This window comes from Lynx canadensis, chromosome B4 (assembly GCF_007474595.2).
Source record: "Lynx canadensis isolate LIC74 chromosome B4, mLynCan4.pri.v2, whole genome shotgun sequence".
Taxonomy (NCBI): Eukaryota; Metazoa; Chordata; class Mammalia; order Carnivora; family Felidae; genus Lynx; species Lynx canadensis.
In genome coordinates, this window is record NC_044309.1 from 90025101 (window position 1) to 90036824 (window position 11724).

The following is an 11724-nucleotide window of genomic DNA, read 5'->3' on the forward strand; positions in this document are numbered from 1 at the left end:
AACCTGTTTTGACTTCTTCCTTCATTTTTTTTTTAATGTTTATTTATTTTTGAGAGACAGAGACAGAGACAGAGTGCAGGTGGAGGAGGGGCAGAGAGAGAGAGGGAGACAGAATCCGAAGCAAGCTCCAGGCTCCGAGCTGTCATCACAGAGCCCGACGCGGGGCTCGAACTCACAAGCTGTGAGATCATGACCTGAGCTGAAGTTGGACACTTAACCGACTGAGCCACCCAGGTACCCCTCTTCCTTCATTTCTAAATGACTCTTTTTTTTTTTAATTTCTTAAAAATATATATGTTTTAAAATGCTTATTTTTGCGTGAGGGAGAGAGCAGGAAAGGGACAGGGAGAGGGAGACAGAGGATCCAAAGCAGGTTCCATGCTGACAGCAGAGAGCCCAATGTGGGGCTGAAACTCACGAACCTTGAGACCATGACCCGAGCCAAAGTCGGTCACTTAACTGAACCACCCAGTGGTTCCTTCCATTTCTGAAACAAGCTTTTGATGTTCTTCACTATTAACTGTTTTTGTTCTTTTGAGACTACTGTATTCTCCCATTTTATTTTACTTTGAAATGGTATACCTTTTTAGTCTTCTCATCTCTCTGAAATGCATTTTATTGTTATTTTTTTCTAACTATTTTGTCCCCAAATTCTTCCTTTTTATACTCAAGTGTTTCTGCTTCAAAAAGATAGAAAGTCTAAGTGTGAATTTATTTTTCTCAATATGAATAACATTGAGGTTCAGATCTCAGCTATGATAGTGTTCAAGAATTATCACTGGAACTAGGGTAGTAGTGTAGGTCATTAGAGTGGTGTCAGCGCCTGACTGGGATGTGTTTCACCAATGGAAGCCAGTAAATCTTGAAAATGATTGTCCACAATCAGTCCTGTGTTATTAGAATGTTCCTTACTGTGACTCCAGACATAAAGGCTGGTATAATCTTTTAACTATAGAAGTCTTAGAAATTAATTTTATGCAATACACGTCCGGTAATAATGAGGCTCTGTTGTATGGTGTACCTCCCTGGAAGGTACCAGGAGCAACAGAGAAGAGTGAAAAGCAGACAGTGAGCAGGAGACATTGTTTCTGTGGGCAGTATTGTGGGCTGAATCGTCTTCTCACATTGGAAGAGCTAGCCACGAGTGTTGTGTGTCCACCCCTTCTGTTATTCGTCATTGTAAATTTTACATGGTTTCACATTTAAATAAAACCTCAGTTTCAAAAAGTATTGTATGTCATATCTCAATAAAACTCAGTCTAGGGGCCCCTGGGTGGCTCAGTAGGTTAAGCCTCTGACTTCAGCCTCCGACTTCAGGTCATGATCTCACGGTCCGTGGGTTTGAGCCCTGCGTCGGGCCCTGTGATGACAGCTCAGAGCCTGGAGCCTGCTTGGGATTCTGTGTCTCCCTCTCTCTCTGCCCCTCCCCCACTCATGCTCTGTCTCTCTCACTCTCAAAAATGAATACATGTTAAAATTTTTTTTATTTTTTATTTTTATTATTATTATTTTTTAACATGTATTTATTTTTGAGACAGAGAGAGAGCATGAACAGGGGAGGGTCAGAGAAAGAGGGAGACACAGAATCTGAAACAGTCTCCAGGCTCTGAGCTGTCAGCACAGAGCCAGATGCGGGGCTCGAACTCACGGACTGCGAGATCATGACCTGAGCCCAAGTCGGCCGCTTAACCGACTGAGCCACCCAGGCGCCCCCCCCAAAAATTTATTTTTTATTTTTATTTATTTTTTAATTTTTATTTTTTAATGTTTATTTATTTTTGACAGAGAGAGAGAGCATGAGCAGGGGAAGGGCAGAGAGAGAGAAAGGTAGACACAGAATCCAAAGCAGGCTCCAAGCTCTGAGCTGTCAGCACAGAGCCCGACGCAGGGCTCGAACTCACAGACCGCGAGATCATGACCTGAGCCGAAGTTGGACGCTTAACCGACTGAGCCACCCAGGCGCCCCCCAAATTTTTTTTTAAATAAAAAGTAAAAAAAATAAAACTCAGTCTAATTATATACAAAGTTACCATTTTGATTTTCCACTATGCTTTAATAACATGGAAAAATCAAAATTGCTTTTCCTGGTTTTCCTCAAGGGCAGCTGAATGTACTTCAAATACTATTTAGTTATAAGACAACCTTATCATATTTGGAGATCGGTAGAATAAATATTGCCTCACGTAGCTGAAATGTTTAGAGAAGTATGCCATTTTCATTATGTTCAGAAAAAATATGTACTTATAATTTGGTATATCATATTCTAGTAATAGAGAGATGGGTACAGAAAATTCCTACTTACCTGGAGTAATTTTTAAAGATATGTCTTTTTTTTTTTAATTTTTTTTCAACATTTTTAATTTATTTTTGGGACAGAGAGAGACAGAGCATGAACGGGGGAGGGGCAGAGAGAGAGGGAGACACAGAATCGGAAACAGGCTCCAGGCTCCGAGCCATCGGCCCAGAGCCTGATGCGGGGCTTGAACTCACGGACCGCGAGATCGTGACCTGGCTGAAGTCGGACGCTTAACCGACTGCACCACCCAGGCGCCCCTAAAGATATGTCTTGATGAATTTAGTTATTTTAGTTACCTAAGAGTTATATCCTGATTTAAAAATAACCACTTTTCAAAGAATACAATAAAATATTCACAGCACTACAACTCTGGGGAGCTTGGTTTAATCATTGATGGCTCAGGAAGCAGCTCAGAATCTTTCAGTGCCTCCTTTTTTTTTTTTTCTTAATAAAAGGGTCTCAGATTTTATTTTTTTTAGCGTTTATTTTTGAGAAACAGAGACAGAGCACGAGCAGGGGAGGGGCAGAGAGAGAGGGAGACACAGAATCTGAAGCAGGCTCCACTCTCTGGGCTGTCAGCACAGAGCCCGACGTGGGGCTCGAACTCACAAACCATGAGATCGTGCCGTGAGCTGAAGTCAGACGCTTAACCGACTGAGCCACCCAGGCGCCCCACAGTGTCTCATTTCATCATGAACCTCAGTACAGGGTAAAATGAAAATTCTTTGAATTTCCTGATTATTTGGATTATGAATGAGCATATATGTTTTGTAAAGGTCATGAAAGCTGTGTTGTATGTGCCCTCATGTATTTTCCTATAATCCTGTCTACCTCTGTTATGGGCATTATAGAAAGGAGAGGTTGAAACTTACCCTCCTCGGTTGGAAGGTAGAAATGAAAATTACTCCGGTTAAACCAGAATTTCTCAAAGAACATGTGGACCACCTGTCTTAGAATCATCTAGGGTACTATTAGAAATGCAGATTCCTGTATCCTTCACCAAACCTGCTGAATCACTGTATCTGGGAAAGATCCCAGGATAGTGACAGGCTCTCCAGGTAATTCTCACAAAAGTTTGTGAATCATTGCCAGATGGCTTCTGGACCTGAGTGAGCAACCTAGGGTAGGCAGCACCAAAACAATTCTTCCCATGAATGCTGATACAGGAAACAAATGACGAAGATTGAAGTGGGTGTGCCACTTCCCACGGAGTATGGGAACAGGAAATAATATGTTCTACCATCAGACCGAAGGGATTTGAGAGGCAAAGTTGGAAATAGTTCAGAGCTATTTCATTCATATTTATAACATAGGCTTACTGAAGGTGTAGATTTCTTGTTGTATTTTTCTTTATTGATGTGAAGTAACATGAAATTAGCTGAGCATCATTTGATTCATTTGGAACATGTTTTTATTGTTTTAATGCTTTGCTTTTACTTCGAACACTATAGTAAATGTCTTTTGGGGTTTCTTTTCACTAAGTATCTTGAGTTTTCAGAGCTTTAGATGCCAAAGAATTACTTATTTTTGTTAATCAAGCCAATTTTACTTGTAGTTCTAGTTATAATTATGTTACCACTGGGACCAGAATATAATGGTATTTAGAAAGAACTTCTTTTTCCCTTTTTTTTTCCTTTTATGCCACTGTGGAAAGCTAAGTTGATGATAGTTCTGTTTGATAGTTTCCATTGGTTTTTCCCATGAGAGTTAGACATGCATAAACCTCCCTTAACCACCTCTCTCCTTCCCCCTTCAACAATTCCCTATCCACCTAACCCCATCTGAAGGGTCAGTCAACAGTATTTATTTATGAAGCACTTACTACACTATGGGAAGTCGCAAAAGAAGGCTTTCCTTTTCAATATTCTATTACTGTTGAGAATTCAGTAGTAGAATTCAAATCTCGCTCCACAGCTCTATTATCCCAAAGTTCGCAATACTCCCTTCTGCTTCGAGGCAGCCTTCGCTAAGCCACAGGTCGGTCATCAAGGCTGACCTTAGTATTTCCTCCACCTGTCTTCTCCAGAATGCTCCCCAGCCGTATGCACTGTGGGCCTTCTGGTTTTACCATGGGCTGTTCTTGGGTACGCGTGATCATCAGTTCCGAATCCTAGTCTGCCCCTCTGTTTACAAAAGGAGTGGGTTGAAACCAGGCTGCTTTCTCCTTGTCGTTTTGACCTTTCAGCCTCCATGGGTGAGACACTAGCACCTGGTGAAGGAGATTTCAGACAGCATCATTAAGTAGGAGAGATACAGGTTAAAGCTCTGCAGCACTATTTTGGGTTTTCACTTGCATCTCCCAGGGGATAAGATCTCAAGGGTTGGGACCTTTTAGGCAGAGAAAGTCACCCTCCCGAATGCTCCTGCCTGCCTTGCTTTCAGTTCTGTATTACCACCTCAAAAAGCCTTCCTTCTCTGAATCTTTCAACTCCCTCTATTCCTCCACTGAAAGGGACGTCCTTGTCTGAGCATATGTGTGTACGTGTGTATGCATACATGTAGGTGGAGGATGATAGACAAACTGACTGCGGGTCCTCCGATTCATGTTTCTTATTCAGTAATTCTCTCCAGGCAGCTGTGAGCTGGTGGTTTCTTTGCTGATTAACCCACACGTTAAGCAGGCGTGCACACACACGTTCATATAGATTGTACTGGATGGTATAAAACCCAAATATCGAGAATAGAATAAAGCCACAATATTAGTAAAGTTCATGCCCTGGCTGGTAAATAAATAGGTCTGTAAAGAACTATTTGACATTTTTATGGATCTCTTCAGGAGCCACAAAATCGCTGGACTAGCTCTTGATGACTTTCTCTCCCTTTCACAGTGGTCACATTGCACACATTTTATTTCAGAATCTGCCTCGGAAAAATATGAGGATGAAAAATATAGGTTTCCCAATTAAACTGAGTTTCAGATAAACTATAAATAATGCTCCATGAAATACTTAGGATATACTAAAAATTATCTGGTGTTTATTTAGAATTCAGACTTATCTGGGTATCCTGCATTTTTTTCTGGCAACTCTTTTCCTACCATAACACCTTGTTTATCTCTAGTCTTACTGCTAATATCTTAGACTAGGGACTCTACCTCCAATCTGGGTATCTGCACCTGCCTGGGTGGCCTTCCCAGCGCTACTCTTCTGATTTCCCCTCATAGCCTGCTACACACTAAATTTTTTAAAACTGCTGTTTTCATTATGTTTCTCTTCCACACAAGAAAGTATGATGCTTCCGTTGCTTTCCAAAGCGATTTTCACCGTGCAATTTTATACTAGATTTTGTGTGTGTCTGTTATGCATTTCCTTGGTGAACCTTTCTCTTTTAACAGAATCTCAAAGAGGTATCTTTGAGCTATGTGAAGAACTGTGGCTTATACGAAGAAACAAAAGTGGGTGAGTTTAGAAACATGCACCTTGCCTCAATGATGACTTTTCCTTTAGACATCAGTAGGTTGAAAGCCCCCTCATATCATTCAACTCCTGCCAACATCTTGCAGGATAGGCAGCAGGTCAGCCATTATTACTTTCATTTCAAAGACAAGGTCACTAAATCCCAGAGATGTGAATTGTAAAACAATTACATGGCATAGCCAGAGTTTGAATAGGAATCTGCCAACTGAAGTTGATTTCTCTGTCTACTTTTATGGACCACCAGTGTTGAAAAATATAAAATCAACTTTGATACAATATATTAAACAATATTTAAAAAAATTTTTTTAATGTTTATTTTTGAGAGAGAGAAAGACAGAGCACAAGTGGGGGAGGAGCAGATAGAGAGGGAGACACAGAATCCAAAGCAGGCTCCAGGCTCTGAGCTGTCAGCAGCACAGAGCCCAACGTGGGGCTCGAACCCAGGAACCGAGAGATCATGACCTGAAGTTGGATCCTTAACCGACTGAGCCACCCAGGTGCCCCATAAGCTTTGTATATATTTAAGCCTCAGAAAGGTTTCTCTCCCAACCCTGAAGAGATGTTCTCATTCCCTTCTGTCTGGTGGACCTTGTCATTTAGCTGTCAGTTACATATCACAACGATTGGATGTTTGGCCATTTGACCTATAGGGATGGCTTTTTAATGTGGTCACAATGGTGGAATATACCTGTGTTCCATTGCTACTATTCCTCAAATATTTAGAGATTATCAGGGTGTTTCAGAGCTCATTTATAAGTCACAAAATCATTAATATTTTATGTTTACTCACTTAAAAGCATAAAAAGGGAATAACTTAATTTGGTTATTCATCGATTCTGCTTGGTTCTAAATTTTGTCTTTTTCCACAAATGTGTTCTCAAAAAAATAAAAATAAAACTTCATTTGCCTCCCAGTCCTCCATACTTTTCCTATCTCTTTAGCCTCACCTTTTAAAAAAAAATAATTTTATTTATTTTTTTCATCATTATAAGTGCACTCTTTATCTCCAGCCCCTTTTTCCCCCATCCCACTCCCACCACCCCCCCACTCTGATAACCATCTGTAGTTAAGAGTCTATGATTTGTCTCCCCCCCTTGCTCATTTGTTTCTTAAATTCCAGTGAAATCATATGGTATTTGTCTTTCTCTGACTTATTTTACTCAGCATTATACTCTCTAGCTCTATCTGTGTTGTTGCAAATGGCAAGAATTTATTCTTTTTTTTTTTTTATGGCTGAAATATGCCACTTCTTCTTTTCCTGTTTATCAATCAAATGGACATTTGGGCTGCTTTTATGGCTTGCCTATTGTATAATGTATAATGTATATTATTGTATAATAAACGTAAGAGTGCAAGTAACCCTTTGAATTAATGTTTGTGTTTTTTGAGTAAATACCCAGTAGAACAATTCCTGGGTCGTAGGGTAGTTCTATTTTTAATTTTTTGAGGAATCTCCATACTGTTTTCTACAATGGCCGCACCAATTTACATAGTCACCAACAGTTTAAAAAGAAAATCTATGGACTTCTCATGGCTTGAATATCATTTCTATATCTGCAGCCCAGCCACCCTCTATACATATAACTTTCATATTTAATCACCCAGATGAACATTATCTTGTGTGTCTAAAAGCCATTTCACATTTAACATGTATCTTATGAAATGTCAATTCTGTAATGCTCAGGGGTGAAAAAAAGAAAAAAAAGTTTAGAGACATTCTTTTCTTTCTTTCAAACCTTACATTTGGTATATTAGCAAATCTTGTGGGCCCCACATTTCAAATATATCTTCAGTTTGATCCCTTTTTGCTACGTCCACTGCTTCCCTACCCAAATCACCATTATCTCTCACCTGGTCTCCCCTTTTGTCTCTGCACGCCTTGACAGAAGAGCCAAAGTTCTCTGTTAAAATGTAAATCAGACTATGTCACTCCGGTGTGTAAAGCCTATCAGAGCTTCCCATCTCACTACGAAGAAGCCAAAGTCCTTATTTATAAATGGTCCATAAGACCTTACCTGATTGCCTCTGGGGCCACAACCTTTGATGCTCTCACCACAGTCCCCTTTCACCCTCTTCTCCCCATGCCAGCCTCCTGGATGGTCCTCCTACAGGGCAGGGTGCTTTGGGTGTGGACTTTTTGCTTGCTGTTCCTCCTCTCTCACACACCAGCATGACTTACTTCTTTCTTGTACGTCTTTAATGTTACTTCCCCAACACTTTTAGCAACCTTCCCTGCCTTATTTCTCTTATTTGCAGTTACCACTTTAACATACTAAATATTTTAGGGGTGCCTGGGTGGTTCAGTCGATTGAGCGTCTGTCTGACTTCGGCTCAGGTCATGATCTCTTGGTCCATGAGCTCAAGCCCTGAGTCAGGCTCTGTGCTGACAGCTCAGGGCCTGGAGCCTGCTTCTGATTCTGTATGTGTCTCTCTCTCTGCCCCTCCCCCACTCATTCTCTCTCTCCCTCCCTCTGTCTCTCAAAACTAAACCAAAAAAAAATTTTTTTTTGAACATTAAAAAAAGATACTAAATACTTTGCCAGCTTATCTTATTTTCTACCCAGCTCACAGTAAGCATAAGTAAATATTTGAATAAATGAATGTGAAGATGATTTTCCTGTGTTGGAGATATTTTAAAAATTTCATCATGTATTTTGATGCAAATCTAAAACTGGTTTTCACAAAACAGTTTGAATAATCATTCATCAGTGTGTGCAGCCTTCTAATATGATTACTTTGAGGAAGTAAAGACTGAAAAACATATTTGATAACATATTTACTATTAGCAAACGTGGATGTAAATATAAAAAGTATTGGAAGAAAACACACATTGAATGTATTATTAAATCTGAACTGACTTCCTTAAGAGGTGATTATGAATACAAATGTAGGACTCTAAGCTGTGCAGAGAAACTATGAGTCATTTCAGACACAGGAAATCATGTCAGATAAAGCTTAAAGGCAAAGAGCGACTCTGGTGATTGAAAGTTGGTAAGTGATGATAAAGGTTAATAATATTAGTATTATATTGATATTTATTAAGGACATAGGTACATAGGTAGCATGGGATTGTGCTAAATGTCATGCATGGTGGTATCTTTATTTTTTCATTCTACAGAAAGAAAAAAGAATGTCAAAGCTTAGGCAAAGTTAAGTAGCTTGCCTACTGTCCCATGGGCTTTAATGGTGGAGGCCATGCATGAATTTAGATCTATCTGATCCCGAAGCTCAAGTCCCTGACTACTGAGTGGAGCTGTATCTGATTATGAGATTAAGTTCTAATGGCAGCTCGCAGAGTGAAATTTAGGCAGAGGTTAAACTACTGCAGAAAATCCTGTAAGGAGACCATTTTGGAGAGCAACATGCCATTTCCCAGAAAGCCCAGCACAGCCGGGATTTCCTCTACTACTGGATCAGATTGCAGCTGCTTTGGCTGAACATATGAAGGAGGTAGTTTGCAGTTAGGGGCAAGTTGTGCGTGGTTCGAAAAATACCTGTAAACACTGGATGCACACACTGTGGGGTTAGGTGCTCTCGACAGAAGAAGCACTAAGAGACTGAATGAAAGTAGAATCAAGTCTCCCATCAGAATTTTCCTGTGCAGTTTCAACTGTTCATTCTCGCTCCTTCCCCTTCGCTCTCTTTTCTTCTGTATGTGTATATGGTTGATGTAGCATATATCACTTTATGTGATGCGATCTTGCTAACAGTCAAGCAGCTTTGCTGGTCTAGAGAGGATTATTTAATGGTCTACAATATTGAAAATCTTGTCAAAATAGTTATTGTTTGTTGTAGTGCAGCCACCTATCCAAAGCTGGGAGAATCAGGTAGCGCATCCATCATGGGAATACATCAACTATCTCCAGAATTAACAAAAGGGATGGCTTCCACTGTGTAAAAGAAGATTTCAAGTGTCTCCGTGAGCCAGTCAGCATTGACTGTGTCCCTCCGTTGTTGAGAATAGTTCTCCTCGACCCCACTCCCACCCCAGCACACTGAGGCAAGGGGCACGCTTCTACCAATATAGAAGTGTTCTCGGCAGAGCTGAGTCACGCCGTTCTACTTCCCAGATTAGGAAAGCAGAATCTGTGGAATTTGGATTGAGTGTAGTCTGGAAACCCTTCTCCTGGATCGTCTACGACATCCTCCTATGAGATGATTTCCTTACTCTCCAATCATCACTATTGGTTTGAAACAACGGCACTTGATAAATGTTCACTGAACTTAATAGGGTTTCTCCCCCTAAATGAGGGGCTTTTGAATCCTATCCAGTCCTAACCTGTCCATTCTCCTGTTTGCAGTTGTTGGCACCTACCCAAGATGTTCCTTGGGGTACGTGGCGGAGAAGAAGCTGTCCAAAGCTCTGTGTAGTGGCCGAGAGGATCTCACTGAAGAGCTGAGAACAGTACGTCAGAGAGACCACCGCTTGAAAGCCTGTCGTGCTTACAGCCTCCTTTCGAAGAGGCCGCCCCGACCACAACCCCCTAAGCAGGTAGCAACGCAGTCTGTTTCTTCAGCATGGGTGACCATGTTGTCTAGCATGTGAGCCGTCCATCCTAGCCACAGATGGAGTAGGAGAGGACACCTGGCTCAGAGGTAGCCAGCCTATGGGCTGCTCAGTGGCTTCGAGATAGCCTCCAAGGAGAGCTTTCCCCTAAAAGCACAATGGTGACAGATTCTCTCCTCGGGGACATTTGATAGTAGACAGAGAACTGGCAGCAAGTGGGAACAGGATGGAAAGAGCTGCGGTGTTTGTGCACCTTGAATTATGGCCGCATTCTGAAGGCAATCTGACAAAGAGCTGACGCAGAGGTGTGCCGGGGCTGGCCCTTACAGGCCCGAGAGCTGGTGCTCGCATCTCTTCCCAGCTCTGCCGTGGGTCGGTGGGAACACTGGCACCACATAAACTGATTTTTGTTACAGCTGAGATCTCCCGCCTCCAGATCTGGTTGTTCAACATTTATTTACCAGCACATCGCTGGGCAGGGGGAGGGATGGGAGCAGGGGAAGCAGTCACCTCTTCTTGTGGGTCCTTTGTCTGAAAAGCAAACAATGCTTAAGGTAGTATGTTGCCGCGGTTGGTATTAAGATCATAATAAAAAAGACATTAGAGAAAACGTGGTGAAATACGTGATTTAAGTCTCAGTCGTCCAGGTACAAAGCTCATAGGAATGTGGTCAGAATGTGGTAGTACTTTTCTGGTTCCTGATGCCTATCAAAGGCACAGGCCCCCACCTCCCAGGCCCACAAAGGACGACCTGACAAGCCGGTTAAGCCTCAGGTCTTATTTCCACATGTATCCTTTACCCCTGTGACTTGAGGCAACTTGAGGGCACAGGTTACTTCAAACCGCAAGAGCCCAATGAATATAGTTTTTGAGTGCCTTTTTTTTTTCTTTTAAATGTAGGGAGAATAGGACAGATCAGTACAGTCAAAAGACTAGATATGACTTTGGAATGAGGCTTGATCCCCCCATACTACTTCACCCCTTCCTAGTAGCGTAATTTATCATCTATGCCTCAGTCTCCTTAGCTGTAAAATAGGGATGAAAAACAATAGGCTCAGAGATGTTTGTAGGGATTACATAAAGTACCATGTGTAAAACACCAGCAGAGCTCCCGGCACTTGTCATGCATTCAAGTAACCTTAGCTCTTTCTCCTCTCTTCAACAGACTTCTCGAAGCCTTTACAACAGCTACTGCTTTTCTGTCAAGTCGGCAGAATCGACACAATTACTTCACTCTCCACTCACACTAATATGAACTAGGTTGTATGACAATGCATTCTTTATGAGTTAGGTGTTGTATATAAGGCCAACTAAACTATTTTACATATGGCTTAATTATTACAGTCCTTTTAAACAAGTTTTTCCTTACACTCAGCTCAGCACTCCTGTAAGTCAGTCCACAAATTACTGTGCTCATTTCCTTTTCTTTTTAAACAACTCCTTAGACTCTGGGCAAAGAACTATGTTAGGTGTTGTAAGGGAATTAAGAAAAACAGATGCTTATG

The 11724-nt window shown here is 41.4% G+C and overlaps 1 long non-coding RNA gene across 2 annotated transcripts; it reads left to right on the plus strand.

Annotated features, from left to right (window-relative positions):
- Positions 1-201: 201 nt before the first annotated feature.
- LOC115519267 lies at positions 202-11724 on the plus strand. Of its 2 annotated transcripts, XR_003970445.1 has the most exons (3): positions 202-234; positions 10014-10204; positions 11385-11724. It is a non-coding gene; the product is annotated as an uncharacterized LOC115519267 (long non-coding RNA). The 2 variants fall into 2 exon arrangements; XR_003970444.1 differs by lacking the exon at positions 202-234 and having other exon boundaries at positions 8179-10204.